We start from the raw sequence: 20,696 nt of genomic DNA, 5'->3' as shown, positions 1-20,696 counted from the left end.
TCCCAGTCTTCTCCTTTATATGGGCGGACGGAGAGGGGGGGGTCGCCGATTTAATGAAGCTGCCTTGCTGTGGATGTGCTGTGTCTTGCGACACTGCCTCTGACCCAGGGCAGTGGACAAGGTGCAGGGATGACCCGTCATCTAGGAGGTGCTAAGATGAGAGGGAGGGTGGAGGGGTGTGGAGTGTTTTTGGGGATGGAATGGGTGGGAATGATTCTATGCCTTTTCCTTTTTAGCTACCTCCCTAGTAAGGGGGAAAAATCCTTGGTATATGTATGTATGTGTTTACACCAGTTTCATGTTTGTTTCTCCCCGCAAGCTCGGGTCATATAAGGAGTCAGATGTTTGTCCACCATGTTATTTCTGAAGAAGCCCTGCTGAGCGGAACGTTAAATACATTAGATCCCATACTTTGCGTTTGGCTTCTCTCCTACAGTGCTGCTGCAGTCATTGATGCTTTTACTCAATGCTGTGTACACAGATAAATGTACTGTACCTATATCTCACACTTAAAATGAATTAAAATGGATGAGAATGATAGATCTTAAAATATATATACAGGTAAACGTCGACTTACGATGGCATTAGGTTTCGATAGAGCCATCGTAAGACGATCTCATCGTAAGTCGATCCCCACTCTGTTCCGTGGTCACTGTACCTAGCCTACCTGTATATTCACCACCAGAGATACTGAATATAGCCTATTAAACATGTACAGTAGTTTATTTAATTATTTTTATCCTTTTTACCATATTCAAACACTATAATATGTATTTTCAGTACGGAACTTAAATCTCGCGGGCAGCAGCCAATGCCAGCCTTACGACGTGACGTAATAATACTCGCATCATAAAATATAGTCACCGCTTATATCGATCGTTCTCTCTTTCACCCGCGAATTTTGAAAACCACAGAGAATGGGATTTAGGGCACATTTGAGAGAATGTAAAAACACAGGGGCGACTACAATAAATATAATCAAGACGCCGATATGGCAGCGTCGCGAATCTACTTGCTCCTCATGACGCCTATGTGTGCGGCACCGTATGGAAGGGGTTAAATTATCATATCGTCGTCGTCGTCGTCGTCATCGTAAAGTCGAACAATCGTAAGTCGCGGCCATCGTAAGTCGACGTTTACCTGTATATATTCAGAGTACATATAACAATTGAAGAGTTAAGAAAAATTACTAAAAGGAAACTACAATTTAAAAACTTTAAAAATGGTAAGCAAGGTTATATTTAATACGTGTGTGTGTGTGTGTGTGTGTGTGTGTATTCACCTCGGATCTGCTGCAGTCTCTGTCGAGACAGCCAGACACCACCCTATGGCAGTGAGCTCAGAGCTCCTTATTAGCCGATCTCTGGGTAGGTCTGAGACCACTCACACACCACACACCAGGACAGCAAGGTCACAACTCCTTGACTAACATCCCGTACCTACTCGCTGCTAGGTGAACAGGGGCTACACGTGAAAGGAGACAAACCCAACTTATCTCCGCCCGACCGGGGAATCGAACCCCGGTTCTTTGGCTTGTGAGGCCAGTACTTTACCAATCTGCCACCGAGCCGTGTGTGTGTGTGTGTGTGTGTATACAGGTATAGTATATACATACAGTACCTATATACATATATATACTGAAATACAGTACAATATTAAAGCATTAAAAAAGTGAGAAAAAATTATGAAAATGAAGCTAAAAAGCATAAAATTTATAAATAAACAGTAAACAACTAGTATTCAACATAAAAAGGTACTTATTAACGCAACAGATTGATATCATGTATCCTCGTGTCGGCCATTTTGAATGGGATCCGACTTACGACCAACCCGACTTACGACTGGTTGGTCGGAACCGATCTAGGTCGTAACTCGGATAGTGACTGTATATATATTTGTATATCTCCAAAATACTAAATTATAAATTTTTCCTTGACTCCACCACCACAATCTGGTAACATCTGGTAACATCTGGTAACACGCATCTGAGACACGCATGTGGCCAGTTGACGGAAAATGCTCAACTTAGCGGACCGTTCCCACTAAACTGAGCTATTTCTGTAGATGCACGTCTGGCCAGCTAGCGCAAAATGGTCAACTTGGCGGACCATTTCTGCTAAGTTGAGCATTTTCGTTATTGTTATTTGCAGTTCGCTAATTTGAGCTTCCACTAAATTGATATCCATTAAATTGGGCTTCTACTGTAGTTCCACTTTACAAAAGAAAGGGGGACAAGTGTGAGTGTAGTAGTTACAGAGGGATCAGCTTATTGAGTGTAGTTAGGAAGGCTTATGGGAGGGTCTTGATTGAGAGGATTAGGGGAGGAACAGAGGGAGTAATTGGTGAGGAGCAGTGTGGTTTTAGGATAGGTAGGGGATGTGTAGATCAGATTTTAGTGGTAAGACAGATATGTGAAAAAGCTATAGGAAAATGTAAGGATGTTTTTTGGGCTTTTATGGATCTGGAAAAGGCTTATGACAGGGTAGACAGGAAGGCACCGTGGGAGGTACTGCAGATATATGGGATAGGTGGAAAGCTGTTAAGAGCAGTCAAGAGTTTTTATGAGAGTAGTATAGCTTGTGTTAGGATTAGAAATGGAGAGAGTGAATGGTTTGAGGTACAGGTGGGACTTCATCAGGGGTGTGTTATTTCGCCCTGGCTGTTCAATCTTTACATGGATGAGGTGGTGCGAGAGGTGAATGCAAGGGTAGTGGGTCAGGGGTTGGAGATGATTAAAAAAAATGGAGAAAAGTGGGAGGTGAGCCAGCTGTTATTTGCTGACGACACTGTGCTTGTAGCAGAATAAGAGGAGGGATTGAGGAAGTTAGTGACAGAGTTTGAGGTGTGTGAAAGAAAGAAGCTGAAGATAAATGTAGACAAAAGTAAGGTAATGAGATGTACAAGCGGAGAGAGTGACAGTAGGCTGGAAGTGAGCATTAAGGGTGAGAAACTGGAGGAAGTGGATAGTTTCAGATACTTGGGTGCGAATGTGACGGGAAAGGGGGGAGTGGGGGTGGAGGTAGAATGTAGACTGAGAGAAGTGAGTAAATGCTTTGGTGGATTAAAAAGTGTAATGAGAAATAGACATCTGGGAATGGATGCTAACAGGAGGTTATATGAAGGAGTGATTGTACCAACAGCAATGTACAGGGCAGAAACTTGGAACATGAGAGAGGAAGAGAGAAGGAGTTTGAATGTGTTTGAGATGAAATGTCTGAGAAGTATGATAGGGGTTACTAGGCTAGATAGAGTGAGAAATGAGGTGAGGAGGAGAACAGGGGTGGAAAGGGAACTGGGAGATAGGGTTGATGAAAGAGTATTAGGATGGTTTGGACACATGGAAAGAATGAGTGAAGAAAGATTAGTAAAGAAGTGTGGAAAGCAGAGGTGGAAGGTGTGAATATGAGGGGGTGTCCTAGGATGAGATGGATGGATGGGGTGAAAGGGGCTTTACAAAAGAGAGGAATGTCTGTAGAGGAAGGACGGGAGAGGACAGAAAATAGGGGTGATTGGAGAAGGGTTGTGTATAGATGAGGCTTTGATGCATGAGGGGGAGTAGGTGGGGGATGGGGGGTGAGGAAGTATGTATGAGAAAAAAATTTGACACAGCCCGAAGGGATTTCTCCCTGTCTTCTCCTTTCCTGCATGAGGGGACAGAGAGGGGGGTCACGGAATTTATGAAGTGGCCTTGCTGTGGATGTGCTGTGTCTTGCGACACTGCTCCTGACCCAGGGCAGAGGATAGGATGCAGGGATGACCCATCATCCAGGAGGTGCCAAGATAGGAGGGAGGGAGGAGGGTGGAGGGGAGTGGAATATCTGGGAAAAGAAATGGGTGGGAATGATTTCTATGCCTTTTTCAATTTGGCTAGCCCCCATGTAAGGGGGGAAAAAGCCTTTGGTGGATGTATGTATGTATGTATGTACATACTTCCTCATCCCTCACCCACTCCTCATGCATCACAGCATCGTCTATACACAACCCCTCTCCATTTACCCCTATCTTCTGTCTTCTATACATATACATATATATATATATATATATATATATGTCCCCATCTGGGGTATTGGCTTCATTTTATTGTGGCAAAGTAGCATGCGTTTGATACTTTAGGGTCTATATGGGGCGGCCCTATGGATCTGAGCCACACATCATTTTGTCTGTGATAGAGGAAGCCTGTTCATAGCGAAATGATGACTTTTATTATACTGCAACTGTCCCTCCATTATGCTGTCCACCAACCCCTTGTTACTGTCCTGTACCATTTCTCTGAATATTCATTTTCTTTTTTTGCCTATCCTGGTGGAGGAAAAGAATGCTACCACCAAGTCTTCCCATTTGAGTGTACGAGGCAACAAAAAATGGGATGGGAATAGGACTGGGAATCCTGCTACCTGTATCCCCAAAGGGGACATTCCTAAAAAAAAAAAAAAAAAAAAAAGTAAAGACATGAGAGGGTTTAGGAGTCTTCCAACCAGTACCCTAAGGTTTGGGTCCTTTAATATGCATGGATGTGGTACAGATGAGAGTAAAAGGGAAGAGATAGGCAGTATGATCGTGAGAAGAAAGATGGATGTGTTGGCTTTGAGTGAAACTAAAATGAAAGGGAGGGTTAAGTGTGAGTTTGAGAGTGTAGATGGGAGGTTCTCAGGAGTGAAGTGGGGATGAAGGAGAGAAGGCGTGGCTATACTAGTAAGTGAAGAGATAGGTAAGCATGTAGTGGAGTGGAAGGAGGTTTCTTCAAGGGTAATGTGGATGAAGGTGAAGCTTGGAAGGGAGATGTGGGTTTTTGTAAGTGATTATGGGCCTGGTAGTGAGAAGAGCATAGGGGTAAGCGAGGAATTTTGAATGGATTTAAACTAGTGCATGGGTGACTAGGGAGAAATGTCAATGTAGATGTATTGGGAGACATTAACCCCTTCCATACGGTGCCGCACACGTAGGCGTCATGGGGAGCGAGTGTATTCGCGAGGCTGCCATATCGGCGTCTTGATTATATTTATTGTAGTCGCCCCTCCATAATGACATTCTTTCTAATTCTTTTGTAATCGCATTTTCTATGGTTATCAAAATTCACGGGTGAAGAGAGAACGATCGATATAAGCGGTGACTATATTTTATGATGCGAGTATTATTACGACACGTCGTACGGCTGGCATTGGCTGCTGCCACCGAGATCTAAGTCCATGACGCCTACGTGTGCGGCACCGTATGGAAGGGGTTAATGCTAGGGTAGGAAATGAACCAATAGATGGAGTGGTTGGGAAATGTGGAGTTCCAGGAAAAAAATATAGTGGAGTGTTGATGGTGGAAATGTGTCTCATAAGAGTTGAGGATAGCAAATACGTTTAGAAAGAAAGTCAAGAATAAGTACACTTGGGAAGGGTGGTGGATGGAAGGGTGGTAGATATAGAGTAAATGGACTATATAATGGTAACCAGGAGTATAGTAGGAAGAATTAAGGATGTACAGGTTCTAAGGGGAGAGAGTGGGGGAATATCAGATCCTTTTTTGGTGGAAGGTAAGTTTAGAGTGGAGGATAGGTGGAGAAAGGGGAAAAGAGCAGAAGATAGGGAGGTACTTAGAGTGAATTGCTGAAATGAGAAAGAAAAGGAGGAGTATAAGAAGCTGAGAGAGGAGTGGGAGTGAAGGAAAGAGTAGAACTAGGAATGGAGGAGGAATGGGGATGGTTCAAGGAGGGAGTCATAAGGTGTGCAAAGATGGTATGTGGAACAAGGAGAACAGAAGGGAATAAAAGGAAGATTAGCGAGTGGTGGGATGAGGAAGCAAAGAAGGTTGTAGAAGAGAAGGAGGCTTTCATAGATTGGCTACAAATTAGGACAAGGGAATCATATGAGAGATATAAAGTAAAGAGAAGGGAGGTCAAGCATAAGATAACAGGGGCAAAGAAGACAGTAGATGATGAAATGGGGTAAGAGTATGACAGAAAATATTGAAAGTAATAAAAAGATGTTTTGGAAAGAAATTAAAAAGAGATAGGGGAGGCAAATCAAGTAGAGAAGAAAAGGTAAAAGGTGCAGATGGAGAGATGATAATGGAAGAGAAGGCAGTAAGGGGAAGATGGGCAGAGTATTTTAGGGAGTTGCTTAACCCATTCAACTCCGATGACAAGATGTCTTGTCATTTGGTCAAATAAAACAAAAAATCATAAAACACCAAAATGTTTGATCAAACACCAGAAAAATATGACGTCAGTCCTCGCTTCGCTCGCAGCGAAGCGAGGACTGACGTCATATTTTTCTGGTGTTTGATCAAACATTTTGGTGTTTTATGATTTTTTGTTTTATTTGACCAAATGACAAGACATCTTGTCATCGGAGTTGAATGGGTTAATGTGAAGGAGGATAGGTAGGGAAAGGCAGTTGCAGTGGGAAGCACTAAGAAAATGACCATGATGAGTGAGGAAAATGGAGAAGAAATAAGGAAGGATGAAGTGAAGGCAGTTGTTAAGATGATGAGAGCAGGTAAGGCACCTGGTCTGGATGGATGCCATGCAGAATGTCTAAAAAAAAAAAAAAGGAAGTACAGTGATGGTGGACTGGCTGGTGAGGTTATTCAATGTTTGCTGGAGAGAGGGTAGAGTGCCGGAGGACTGGAGGAATGCCTGTATAGTTCCACTTTACAAGGGAAAGGGGGACAAGTGTGAGTGTAGTAGTTTCAGAGGGATTAGCTTGTTAAGTTTAGTTGGGAAGGCTTATGGGAGGATCTTGATGGAGAGGATTAGGAGAGGAACAGAGGGAGTAATTGGCAAGAAACAGTGTGGATTTAGGATGGGTAGAGGTTGTGTAGATCAGATTTTCATGGTAAGACAGATATGTGAGAAAGCTATAGGAAAAGGTAAGGGTGTCTTTTGGGCTTTTATGGATCTGGAAAAGGCTTATGACAGGGTAGACAGGAAGGCACTGTGGGAGGTTTTACAGGTATACAGGATAGGAGGAAAGCTTCTAGGAGCTGTCAAGAGTTTTTACGAGAGTAGTAGAGCATGTGTCAGAATTAGAAATGGAGAGAGTGAGTGGTTTGAGGTAAAGGTGGGACTTCATCAGGGATGTGTTATGTCACCCTGGCTGTTCAACTTGTATATGGATGGGGTGGTGCAAGAGGTAAATGCAAGGGTGGTGGGTCAGGGATTGGAAATGGTTAAAGAAAATGGAGAAAAGTGGGAGGTGAGCCAGCTGTTGTTTGTGGACAACACTATGCTTGTAGCAGGATCAGAGGAGAGATTGAGGAAGTTGGTGACAGAGTTTGGGAGTGTGTGTGATAGAAGAAACCTGAAGATACTTGTAGGTAAAAAGTGATGAGATGTACACGGGGTGAATCTGGCAGTAATCTGGAAGTGTGCATTAAGGGAGAGCGACTGGAGGAAGTGGATAGCTTTAGGTACTTGGGTGCAAATGTGGCAGGAAAAGATGGAGTGGAGGTGGAGGTAGAATGTAGATTGAGAGAAGCAAGTATATGCCATGGTGGATTAAAAAGTGTAATGATGAATAGACATTTGGGAATGGAGGCTAATAGGAGACTGTATGAAGGAGTGATTGTGCGAACAGCACTGTATGGGGCACAAACATGGAACATAAGAGAGGAAGAGATGAGTTTGAATGTGTTTGAGATGAGGTGTCCGAGAAGTATGATGGGGCTTACCAGGCTGGATAGAGTGAGAAATGAGGAGGTAAGGAGGAGAACAGGGGTGGAAAGGGAGTTGGGAGATGGAGTTGATGAGAGAGTATTAGGATGGTTTGGACACATGGAAAGAATGAGTGAAGGAAGATTAGTAAAAGAGGTATGGAAGGCAGTGGTGGAAAGAGTGAACATGAGGGGGGTGACCTAGGATGAGATGGATGGATGGGGTAAATGGGGCTTTGGGAAAGAGAGGAATGTCTGTTGTGGATGATTGGGAGAGGATAGAAGATAGGGTGAATGGAGAATGGTTGTGTATGGATGATGATGTGATGCATGAGGGGGAGTGGGTGTGGGATGGGGAGGGGGTTGATGGAGTATGTGAAACAAATTGATGCAGCCCAAAGGGATTTCCCCGTCTTCTCATTTTCTACACAAGGGGACTGAGAAAGGGGTTCGCCAAATTAATGAAGCGGCCTTGCTGTGGATAAGCTGTCTTGCTGCATTGCTTCTGACCCAGGGCATTGGGCAAGATGCAGAGATGACCCATCATCCAGGAAGTGCCAAAATAAGAGGGAGGGAAGATGGTAAAGGGGAGTGGAGTATGTAGGAGATGGAATGGGTGGGAATGGTTTCTATGCCTTTGTTTCTTGGCTACCTCTCGTGTAAGGGGGAAAAAAGCCTTTGGTGTATGTATTTATTTATGTATATATATATATATATATATATATATATATATACTATATACATACATACATATACCAAGGCTTTGTCCCCCCTTACAAGGGAGGTAGCTAAAAAGAAAAAGGCATAAAAACCATTCCCACCCATTCCATCCCTCAATACACTCCATTCCCCTTCACCCTCTACCCTCCCTCTTATCTTGGCACCTCCTGGATGACGGGTCATTCCTACACCTTGTCCACTGCCCTGGGTCAGAGGCAGTGTCGCAAGATACAGCACATCCACAGCAAGGCCGCTTCATTAATATACAATATATATATATATAGTATATGATATATATATATATATATATATATACATATATGAAACTTGTTAACCCACTGTCGGAGAAAAGAAATCAGAAATACTAATTATCTGTATATTTCGACCACTGACTTCGTTCTGCTGAAGAGGACCACAGTCAGTGGTCGAAATATACAGATAATTAGTATTTCTGATTTCTTTTCTCCGACAGTGGGTTAACAAGTTTCAATTTACCAATGTACTATTACATTACGCTGTGCTAATATACATATATGTTCCTGTGTAGAGAGGAGTTGTAAGTGAAAAGGGATTTCCCTTTGTCTTCTTTACTGAAGAGTGGATGAAGGAGAGTTGTTATGCCAAAGAAGAACCAGTGGTGGTGGTGGTGTGTGTGTGTGTGTGGGGGGGGGAGATGCCATATCAAGCTGACCCAGGCTGTGGGCAGGAGGTTGAGATAGCCCTTCATCCACAAGGTGACAAGATTAAAAAGGAAAAACAAATGTGTGTTTGATAGGTGTGAGATGGGAAGGAGAGTGGGTGTATGCCTTGACTGTCTACCAATATTTCAAGACCAGTCATCCAGGAGGTGCCAAGATTAGAGGGAGGGAAGAGGGTGGAGGGGAGTGGAGTGTGATGGGGATGGAATTGGTGGGAGTGGTTTTAATGCCTTTGTTCTTTGGCTACCTCCTTTGCAAGGGGGAAAAAAGCCTTTGGTATATGTAAGTAGAAGCCTTTTGTGAAGAGCTATGCTTATGGTTTTCCACAGATTATAAATTTCCTCAGTGGTTCTTTTGATGAGAGTTTATAGCAACAAATATCATCATCACTCATAAATCTCTATTTCTCTGTTTTTGTATTTTTGTCATCCATTTCATGGAGCAGTGATGGCATCTTTCTACTTCCACCGTTTCTGATAATTTGCCTTCCTTCAGTGAAATAAATTCCCTGATTCTATTACTAAACTTCCCAATAACTGCTTTACTCCAATGCAGTAACTATCTCGTTTCAGAAACCAATTTATGGTAAACCACATATTTCACGATTTTTCAAATAAATTCCCTGAAACAAAATCTTCCCTAGAATCATGTATTCCTATAACAGCTTCTTAATAGAAATCAAAACTGATACTCACTTTAAACACTTTTTCACTCTCTGTTATTCCTGGAATGGGCCCAACGCTGTACGCACTCTTTTCTCTGTCATATGCTATTTGATGTTTTTCAAAAATTGTCTTATGAGTTTTCTTCACCTTTTCAAAGATATCCCTGAAATAGAAAAGTAATCTCAATGAAGAGTAAATATGAAAAAACAAATCACCACACTCGATACTCTGCAAACAATCTGAAGACAACATCCCCAGAGGAACACCCCTCACAAGAGAAGTCTATTTATCTATATACATGCTTCTTCCCCCTTATAATGGAAGAAGCAAAGTCAAAAGACACATACCCACCCCCATCTATCATCCTCTCATCTCAGCTCTTCATGGATGATTGGTCATACCTGTATCCAACCCACTACCTTGGGTCACAAGCAATGCAGCAAGACACAGCAAGGCACTTCACTTAATCAGTGACGCCACTCTCCATCACCTCATGCAGAAAAAGAGAAGACAGGGCGAAATCCCTTCAGGCTAGGTCAAAATATCATTCACACACAACTACTCCCTATTTTCCCCCATCCCCTTCCATCCTTGCATCACAGTATCATCTTTTTACAGGCATTCATCACTCACCCCATCTCCCGTCTTTTCCCTTCACCCCATCCTTCCACCTCATCCTCTATCATGTTCACTCCATCCACCTCTGCCTACCACACCTCTTTTACTAATCTTTCTTCACTCATGCTTTCCATGTGTCCAAACCATCCTAATACCCTTTCATCAGCCCTATCTGCAATCTCCTTTTCCACCCCTGGTCTCCTCCTCACCTCCTTGTTTCTCACTCTATCCATCCTTGTAACCCCTACCATACTACAAACACATTTCATCTCAAACACAATTTTTTTTCTCTGCCTTACTTAAATTCCAAATCTCCTCTCCACACAGTGCTGTCAGCACAATCACACCTTCATAATCTCCTCTTTTCAGCCATTCCCAGATGCCTTTATCTGATGACACTTTTTAATTCCTTACAGCATTTACTTGCTTCTCTCTGTCTATAATTTTACTTCACCTCCACTCCTCTCTTTCCTGCCACATGCAGCCCCAAATACCTAAAACTATCCACTTCTTCCAACCTGTCCTTTAAGACTTGTTTCCAACTCATTGCCATCCTATCTCCTTGTACATCTCACCACCTTTAACAACCCACTTTTGCCTTCAATTTTCTCCTATCATATACCTTTCCAACCTCCATCACTAACTCCCTTTTTTGTATCTCGCAAGATCAAGTTTGTTCATACAAACTTGATCTTGCGAGATACAAAAAGGGTCACCACGAGCATAGCTCCCATTCCTGTATGATACAACTAGGTGAATACATAACCACTAACCCCCACCATCCCCCACCCACTCCCTTCTATGCATGACAGTATTATCCATACACAACAATTTGCCACTCACCTCTATCTTATGTCTGCTCCCTTCCTTCCTCAACAGACATTCCCCTTTTTCTCAATGCCCCTTTTACCCCATCCATACATCTCATCCTAGGTCACCCCCTCATGGTCACTCCTTCCGCCTCTGCTTTCCATACTTCTTTTATTAATCTTTCTTCAATCATTTTCTCCATGTGTACAAACCATACAAATACTCTTTCATCAACCCTATCTCCTAACTCCTTTTCCACTCCTGCTCTCCTCCTACCATACTTTTTAGCCATTTCATCTCAAACACATTTAAACTCTTCCTCTCTTATGTTCCAAGTTTCTGTCCCATACAGTGCTGTTGGCACAATCACCCCTTCATACAAGCTCGTCTTAGCATCCATTCCCATATTTCTATTTCAGAACTTAGTGTCAAAATAAACCCAGCCATTGTAAAGTTTCAATCCTTAATCCTTCGGACTGTGAGCACTCAGATCAAAGCTTCACAATGGCTAGGTTTAATTATTTGAAAGACTTCAGTGACATGATTAATCTGTTCCATTTAAGTGTAACAAAAATTATATTTGCCTATGGGTATAACAAATGTCTTTCAATTTACTTACAGCTTAATTTTTTTTGGTATCCTTTCATCACCCCTGTGGTTCTTAATAACCACATCATAATGAACCATTATGATGTCAGGCTTCTTAAACTCCACTGCAAAATGATTAGTTTTTAATTTAATGCTACGTTCCGCTGTGTTGTGCCCATATTCACAAGTACGCTGAGGTGGAGCAGGATCTGTAAGACAAATGCATATATATACATATTATTAATTACTGACCACTATCACATCTATACAAATACAGAAATTCATGTATGTATTTAGACACAGGTAGTTCTTAATAAACTGTATGTGAACCAATTTACGAACACTAACTAGGACAAGGACAACTGCTAGGTTCTGAACTAATAAAATATTGGAAAATCTTTCATGCTGTGTGCAGCACCTAGTTAATATCTACATTGGCACCTGCTACAGATATGTGGGAGCATAAATTTAAGATCTTTAACCACTTTGCTACGATGACGCCTACATAGGTGTTATGAGGCGTGAGTGGGTACACGAGGTTGCCAGCGTTGACGTCTTCATTATACATTTTTTCGTAGTTGTACACGAGTTACACCCGATTCTGTGAACTGATTTGACCATGTTTTCTGTGTTTATTATTACTCAGAGTAATACAGCAGTGACCTTATATTTTATAATGAGAGTTGTGTGATGCAAATTACATATGGCAGCCGATGCTCCGCAAGAATTTGAGTCATACTGAAGTGATTAATAGCCACTGTTCTTCTTAAGTTAAGAGATTATTCTCACATTTGTGAATCAGTCAGGAGTTTCTTACAGTATTCAGGGCTCTTAAAGAAATAATTACATTGACAGTAGAGATCTCTTGATAGGAGGGCTTCAAGATGTCATGAGAACAAATGAAGGGAGACATGTCTAAAGGATGTGAAGAAATAAAGTTCTCCATATAGATAAATGCATAAATACTTGGAATGGCTTAGGAGATGACATAGCCCAAGTTGGAACAATACATGAACTCAAATTTAAATATAGTCACCAATTGGGGACATAGACCTGGAAGAGCATGTTACTTCACTCACATGCCCACACCAGTCCCCATGGTCTCTCCAAGAATGCTCCCATATGTCATCCCTCTGTAACCCATTGTCACCTCTCTTGCCACTGTTAGTCCTGTCACCACTGTAGCCACTGTAATTGCCCTTCTGGTCCACACTTATGGATATGGCAACTCCCTTCATTTAGTTATAATCTTCTCTCTAGGAGAATGACAATGTAGAAATTTTCTATAACTTTCTTCCGTTAATTCTTATACAGCGTACTCCCCTGAGGTTCTCTCACGGAATCCCCCAAAGAACACGTATGCAAGATCCTACATGAGCTTTGCAGTGATGTAGTGATTTCCTTAGACCAATGATCTTTAACTTTATATTTCAGATCCTCCCCAAAGGGCATAATCTTACAATTGTGTGCTTTGCAGTGACATAGTGATTTCTTTAGTCCAATGATCTTTAACTTTATATTTAAAATCCTCCCCAATTTAATTTTCTCCTCCTCCACCCTTTCACCAATCAGATTCTTTGTTTCAAGTATATACGACAATGTTATTTATTTGGAATACTCTCGAGTTTCTGCATAATTATCACTTAGGTTACAAAGGAATGTCATATCAGCAATACACTCGAGCTCCCGGCTCTTATTTACAAACAAGGCGGAAAGGTGGTCTCAGGCAACTTGTTCAGTTACAGTTTTATGAACATCCTACCTATAAAATGCAACAACCCGTCTTCTATGTTGTATAGTAATTCTTAACATTTTCATAATTTTATCTGATTTTCTTTGGGAAACGTAGCCTAGGCCTAAGCATACTGAATAAAATCCTATCATCTTTGACCTATGATATATAATGCTGTATTTTTTAACCTTTTTATTATTTTACCATCAGACTTTCTTTAGGGAACGTATGCATACTGAATAAATTCTTATCATCTTTGAGCTACGTTGTTTAATATTCATTGAGTTGTTTATAATTTTCGTTAGGAAATGTAGCCTAGGCCTATGCATACTGAACAAAGTCCTGTCATCTTTGACTTACAATTTTTTTTTTTTAATTAAAACCACTGCAAGGCAAAAATAGGAATTTTTTTATTTCAAAACACATTCTTTTCGTCTATGTACTGTGCCGAAAATATTGTTATCGACAACAGATTAAGCATAAACAAAGTTTACTGTTACATTTTATTAATCACAAAACATAAAAATACAAAATGCTGTGCTGAACATATAGTTATCGACAACAGACTAGGCATAAAAAAAATTACTATTACATTCTATTAATTGTAAAAAATATGAAAATACAAAATGCAAGGCAAAATTAGGATTTTTTTTTATTTCAGAACACATTCCTTTCATTTATGTACTGTACTGACAACAAACTAACCTAGGCATAAAAAAAGTTTTACTGTTACATTTTATTAATTGCAAGACATATAAAAATCCAAAATGCAATGCAAAATTAGGAAACATTTTACTTCAAACAGAATGAAAAAATATTTAGCTGGCTGGGCTGCTGATGCTGCCGGCAGCCTGCCAAAACTATCGTACTCGCGTCTCGCGGAGTAATTGTACTGCACTGCCAGGCATAACATTGCAATTCTATTACTCTATTAAATGCTAAATATGTATTATTGCACTATCTCGGGTTGTAAAGTCGATCAGTCGTAAGTTGCATAGGTCGTAAGTCGACGACTACCTGTACTTAAAACTATCCACTTCCTCCAGTCACTCTCCCTTAATACTCACTTCCAGTCTGCTGCCACTTTCTCCCCTTGTACATCTCATCACTTTACTTTTACCCACATTTATTTTCAACTTCCTTTTTTGCACACCTTCCCAAACTGTCACTAACTTCCTCAATTCCCCCTCTGATCCTGCTACAAGCGCATTATCATCAGCAAACAACAGCTGGCTTATCTCACATTTTTTCCATTTTCTTTAATCATCTCTAATCCCTGACCCACCACCATGCGCTTACCTCTCGCACCACCCCATCCATGTATAAATTGAACAGCCAGTGTAACATAACACATCCCTGACGAAGTCCCACCTTTACTTCAAACCACTCTCTCCATTTCTCATCCAAACGCAAGCCCTACTACTCTCATAAAAACACTCGACTACTCTTAAAAGCTTTCCTCCTATCCCATGTATCTGCAATACCTCCCACAATGCCTTCCTGTCTACCTTGTCATAAACCTTTTCCAGATCCATAAAAGCCCAAAATACATCCTTACCTTTTCCTTTAACTTTCTCACATATCTGTCTTACCACAAAAATCTGAACTAAGCAACCTCTACCTGTCCTAAAATCACTGTTCCTCACCAATTACTCCCTCTGTTCCTCTCCTAATCCTCTCAATCAAGACCCTCCCATAAGCCTTCCCAACTACACTTAACAAGCTGATCCCTCTGAAACTACTACACTCACACCTGTCCCCTTTTCCCTTGTAAAGTGCAACTATACAGGCACTCCACCCTCTCCTCCATTTTCCTCATTCATCACTGTCATTTGCTTAGCACTTCCCACTGCAACTACCTTTCCTTCTCTATCCTCCTTCACATTTAGCAACTCCCTAAAATAATTTGCCCATCTTCCTCTTACTGGCTTCTCTTCCATTATCATCTTTCCATCTGCATCTTTTACCTTTTCTTCTCTACTTGATTCACCTCTTCTTCCTCTTTTAATTTCTTTCCAAAACATTTTTTTATTACTTTCAAAATTTTCTGTCCTACTCTTACCCCATTGCACATTTGCTCTTATCTTTGCCTCCTTTATCTTATGCTTTCTCTTCTCTCTACTTTATACCGCTCATATGATTCCCTCATCCTAATTTGTAGCCAATCTATGAAAGTCTGTTTCTTTTATTCTACAATCTTCTTGGCTTTCTCATCCCACCACTCGCTAATCTTCCTTTTATTCCCTCCTGTCCTCCTTGTTCCACACACCATCTTTGCACACCTTATGACTCCCTCCTTGAACCATCCCCATTCTTCCTCCATTCCTAGTTTCTTTCCTTCACTCCCATTCCTCTATCAGCTTCTTCTTATATTCCTCCTTTTCTTTTTCATTTCAGCAGTTCACTCTAAGTACCTCCCTATCTTCTGCCCTTTTCCTCTTTCTCAACCTATCCTCCACTCTCAACTTACCTTCCACCAAAATATCATCTGACATTCCCCCTACTTTCTCCCCTCAGAACATGTACATCCTTAACTCTTCCTACTATACTCCTGGTTACCACCATCCACTATATAGTCCATTAATGCTCTATCTACCACCCATCCATCCACCACTCTCTCCCATATGTACTTATACTTGACTTTCTTCCGAAACACTGTATTTGTTATCATCAACTCTCTTTTGAGACATCTCCATCATCAACTCTCCACTACAATTTTTTCCTGGAACTCCACACTTCCCAACCACTCCATCTATTGGTTCATTTCCTACCTTAGCATTTAGGTCTCCCAATACAACTACATTGACATTTCTCCCTAATCCCTCTATGCACTCATTTAAATCCATCCAAAAAGCCTCCCTTTCCTCTACACTCTTCTCACTACCAGGCCCATATGCACTTACAAAAACCCACATCTCCTTTCCCAGCTTCACCTTCATCCACATTAACCTTGATGAAACCTCCTTCCACTCTACCACATGCTTACCTATCCTTTCACTTACTAGTATAGCCACCCCTTCTTTCCCTCATCCTCTCTTCACTCCTCAGGACCTCCCAACTACACTCCCAAACTCACACTCACCCCTCCCTTTCAATTTAGTTTCATACATACATACATATACCAAGGCTTTTTCCCCCTTCCAAGGGAGGTAGCCAAAAAGGGAAAGGCATAAAAACACTCCCACCCATTTCATCCCTAAATACACTCCACACCCCTCCCACCCTTCCTCTCATCTGAGCACCTCCTGGATGACGGGTCATCCCTGCACCCTGCCCACCGCCCTGGGTCAGAAGCAGTGTCGCAAGACACAGTACATCCACAGCAAGGCCGCTTCATTTAATCGGCGACCCCCCCTCTCCGTCCCCCTTTGCATATAAGGCGAGGACGGGGAGAAATCCCTTCGGGCTGCGTCAAAATTTACTCACACATACTACCCCACCCCCCACCCCCCCGCCCATTCCTCCTCATGCAGTCACAACATCATCCATACACAACCATTCTCCACTCACCTCTGTCTTCCGTCCTCTCCCTTCCTTCCTCAACAGACATTCCCCTCTTCCCCAAAGCCCCCTTCACCCCATCCATCCACCTCATCCTAGGACGTCCCCTCATGTTCACTCCCTCCATATCTGCCTTCCATACCTCTTTTACTAGTCTTTCTTCACTCATTCTTTCCATGTGTCCAAACCATCCTAATATTCTTTCATCAACCCTATCTCCCAAATCCTTTTTCACCCCTGTTCTCCTCCTCACCTCCTCATTTCTCATGTTATCTAGCCTAGTAACCCCCACCATACTTCGCAGACACCTCATCTCAAACACATTCAAACTCCTTCTCTCTTCTTCCCTTATGTTCCACGTTTCTGCCCCATACAGTGCTGTTGGCACAATCACTCCTTCATACAGTCTCCTCTTCGCATCCATTCCCAAATGTCTATTTCTCATTACACTCTTTAAACCACCAAGGCATTTACTCGCTTCTCTCAATCTACATTCTACCTCCCTCCACCTTTTCCTGCTACACTTGCACCCATTTTTCTTCTCACAAAGATACTGCCTATCTCTTCCCTTTTACTCTCATCTGTACCACATCCATGCACATTAAAGAGCCCAAATCCTATGTTACTGGTTGGTAAACTCCTAGACCCTCTTATGTCTTTACTTTTTTTTTTTTTTTTTTAGTTATGTCCCCTTTGGGGATAAAGGTAGCAGGATTCCTAGTCCTATCCCCACCCCGTTTTTAGTCGCCTCGTACAACTCAGGTAGAAAGACTTGGTGTCAGCATTCTTTTCCTGCACCATGGGGTTAGGCAAAAAAAAGGAAATAAATATTCAGAGAAATGGTACAGGACAGTAACAAGGGGTGGGAGGGACAGCATAACGGAAGGACAGATGCAGTATAATAAAAGAGTCCTCATTTCTCAAACAGATATTTCCTCTATCACAAAGTGATGTGTGGCTCTGGTCCATAGGGGTGCCCCATACAGACCCTCAAGTATCTGCTGCATGCTACTTAGCATGCAGCCAATGCCCCAGCTGGGGTAAAATTCCATAATCATGCATTCACAGATATTTAACAGGGAACTTACATTATCCAATAGCTTCTAACCAATTCTAACCACTCAATAGAAAAAATAGATCTTTCAAATGAGAAGAAATAAGAAACAAGTGAAAAACGTGTTTGTGTGATACTGGAATAGAACCCTACCCTCATTTCAACTCTTGATGCCATCAGACTTCTTGTGTGGCCTTCATATAGGTCTGTTACTGTCTGTTACCCACACTCACCTCCCCTCCTTGCTATCTCGTCCAACTATCATCTCAAGATGTCGACTACCTCAACTGTGCTACCTCAATCTTAATTTCAGTAGAATTCCACAATCATGTAAACATGGACATCTAACAAATTAGAGTATCCAATGAGCTCCAAACCTAAAGCCATAAAAGAGAGAGAGAGAGAGAGAGAGAGAGAGAGAGAGAGAGAGAGAGAGAGAGAGAACTGTGGTTGCATGATACTGGAATAGAACCTTAATTTTGCTCGATACAGCTCCAATTCTCTCTCTGACAATTTTGCATGACAATTTGACATTCTAAAATATTACTGTACTGCTTTGATATCTTTTGTTTACCAGGAAAAATTAAAAGTTATACGATGCTTAGTGAAGTTACAACCCATCTCAGTTCTATTCCAGTATCACGCAAACACATTTTTCACTTTTCCTTTTTTGCAATTGAAAACTATATTTTTACTACGGAACAATTGCATTAGGTTAAGTAAGGTGTTATTAGGAGCTACTGAACAACAAAAAATACATGATAGCTATCCATTCTTGTGTGATTCTAGAATTTTAGCCCCATATCAAGATGTTATAGGGTGCCAAACTGTTTCATCCTAAGCAGAATGTGTATGATGAAAAAGTTTAAATAGCAATTTGTGAATCTTCATCTCACCAGCTGGCACGGCACTTTGGGTAAATTCTTAGAAGTGCACTCCTATGCTAAAACAATAAAATTATTGATTTTGCGAGTTATAATACATCAATGTAATATACATTTTTCACGGCGGAAGTTTGTAATAGAAAAACGAATGTAGCTGCAGTGACTGCTCGAGACTCCATCTTTGTTTTGGTAGATGTGGAGGTCAAAGAAAGTCAAGCATGATAAATTTGTCTATTCTAAGCTAACCTAACATACCTCATTCCCTAACCTAACCTGCATTTAGTACTGCAAAACTTGTAGTTCTACAGGTCATCTGGGTCACTGACATCGTCTTCGATCTACGAATCTATCAAAACAAAGATGACATCTCAACGGGTCTCCACAACTTAGTTCGTTTGTGTATCGCTTTTAGCAAAACATTTTTGGTTATTGATTTCTGCCAGGAAAATGTATATTACACCTATGTATTATAATTTAAACATTAATAATTAATTTTCTATTGCTATTTCGCGTAGGTGTGCACTTAAAAAAAAGAAAAAAAAAAGCAATGTGAATTTTTCTCACCCACTCAAACGGTAAATTGTATATTTATGGTATTCATATTACAAATTTTCTTAGTCTTTCCCACAAATTAATATTAGGGATAGTAAAAAATTAATTCCATATACACACCACCAGAGCACTATTTCTGTAGCTTCTTATGAATGCTGTTTGTTTGCCTAAATTGTATATCTGCACCTTGTATCTGTGTGAGCTGTGGATGCATGTATGTCTTTATATCACTGCGAGATACAAAGGCGGGACATCACGAGCATAGCTCCCCTTCCCGCAAAATACAACTAGGTAAATATCTGATTCTTATATCTATATAGACTGTAAATATTGGCTGCTCCCACTGGATACAATTACTGTTGCTATTGACATCCTTGTGATAAAATTTCCTTTTCTGTGAAAAATGTTGTAAATGTTTTTGATGTTTGTACAGTATATAAACTATTAGGTAGAACATTTTATTAACTATTGCTTCCACTCTCTCCTTTTCAACAAATTAATAATTTAAATGTATGTATACAGTATATGTACATCTTCAACATGAAAATGTATGTGATATTTTGTTAAATAAACTATTAAATTTAAATTGAAATTGAAGAATATGTTGGGATCTACATGTGCTAAGGGGAGAGGGTGGGGGAATATCAGATCATTTTCTGGTGGAAGGTAAGTTGAGAGTGGAGGATAGATGGAGAAAGAGGAAAGAGACAAAGGGTAGGGAGGTGCTTAGAGTGAACTCTTTAAATGAAAATGAAAAGGAGAAGGAGTACAAGAGGAAGCTGAGGGAGGAGTGGGAGGGAGTGAAGGATAGAGTAGAGGTAGGTGTGGAGGAGGAATGGGGATGGTTCAAGGAGGGAGTCACAAAGCGTGCAGAGATGGTGTGTGGAACAAGAAGGACAGGAGGAAATAGAAGGAAGGGTAGTGAGTGGTGGGATGAGGAAATAAAGAAGGTTGTAGGAGAGAAGAGGCGAGTTTTCACAGATTGGTTACAGAATAGGACGAGGGAGTCATATGAGACGTACAAAGAGAAGAAAAGAGAAGTAAAGAAAAAGGTAAAGGAGGCGAAGAGGAGAGGTTAGATGTAAAATGGGGTAAGAGTATGACAGAAAATTTTGAAAGTAATAAAAAGATGTTTTGGAAAGAAATTAAGAGAGGAAGAGGAGGCGAATCAAGTAGAGAAGAAAAGGTAAAAGGTGCAGATGGAGAGATGATAATGGAGGAAAAGGCAGTAAG

Source organism: Oratosquilla oratoria, chromosome 12 (genome assembly GCF_046742065.1).
Source record: "Oratosquilla oratoria isolate Oo_2021 chromosome 12, ASM4674206v1, whole genome shotgun sequence".
Taxonomy (NCBI): Eukaryota; Metazoa; Arthropoda; class Malacostraca; order Stomatopoda; family Squillidae; genus Oratosquilla; species Oratosquilla oratoria.
This window is presented reverse-complemented; position numbering follows the sequence as displayed.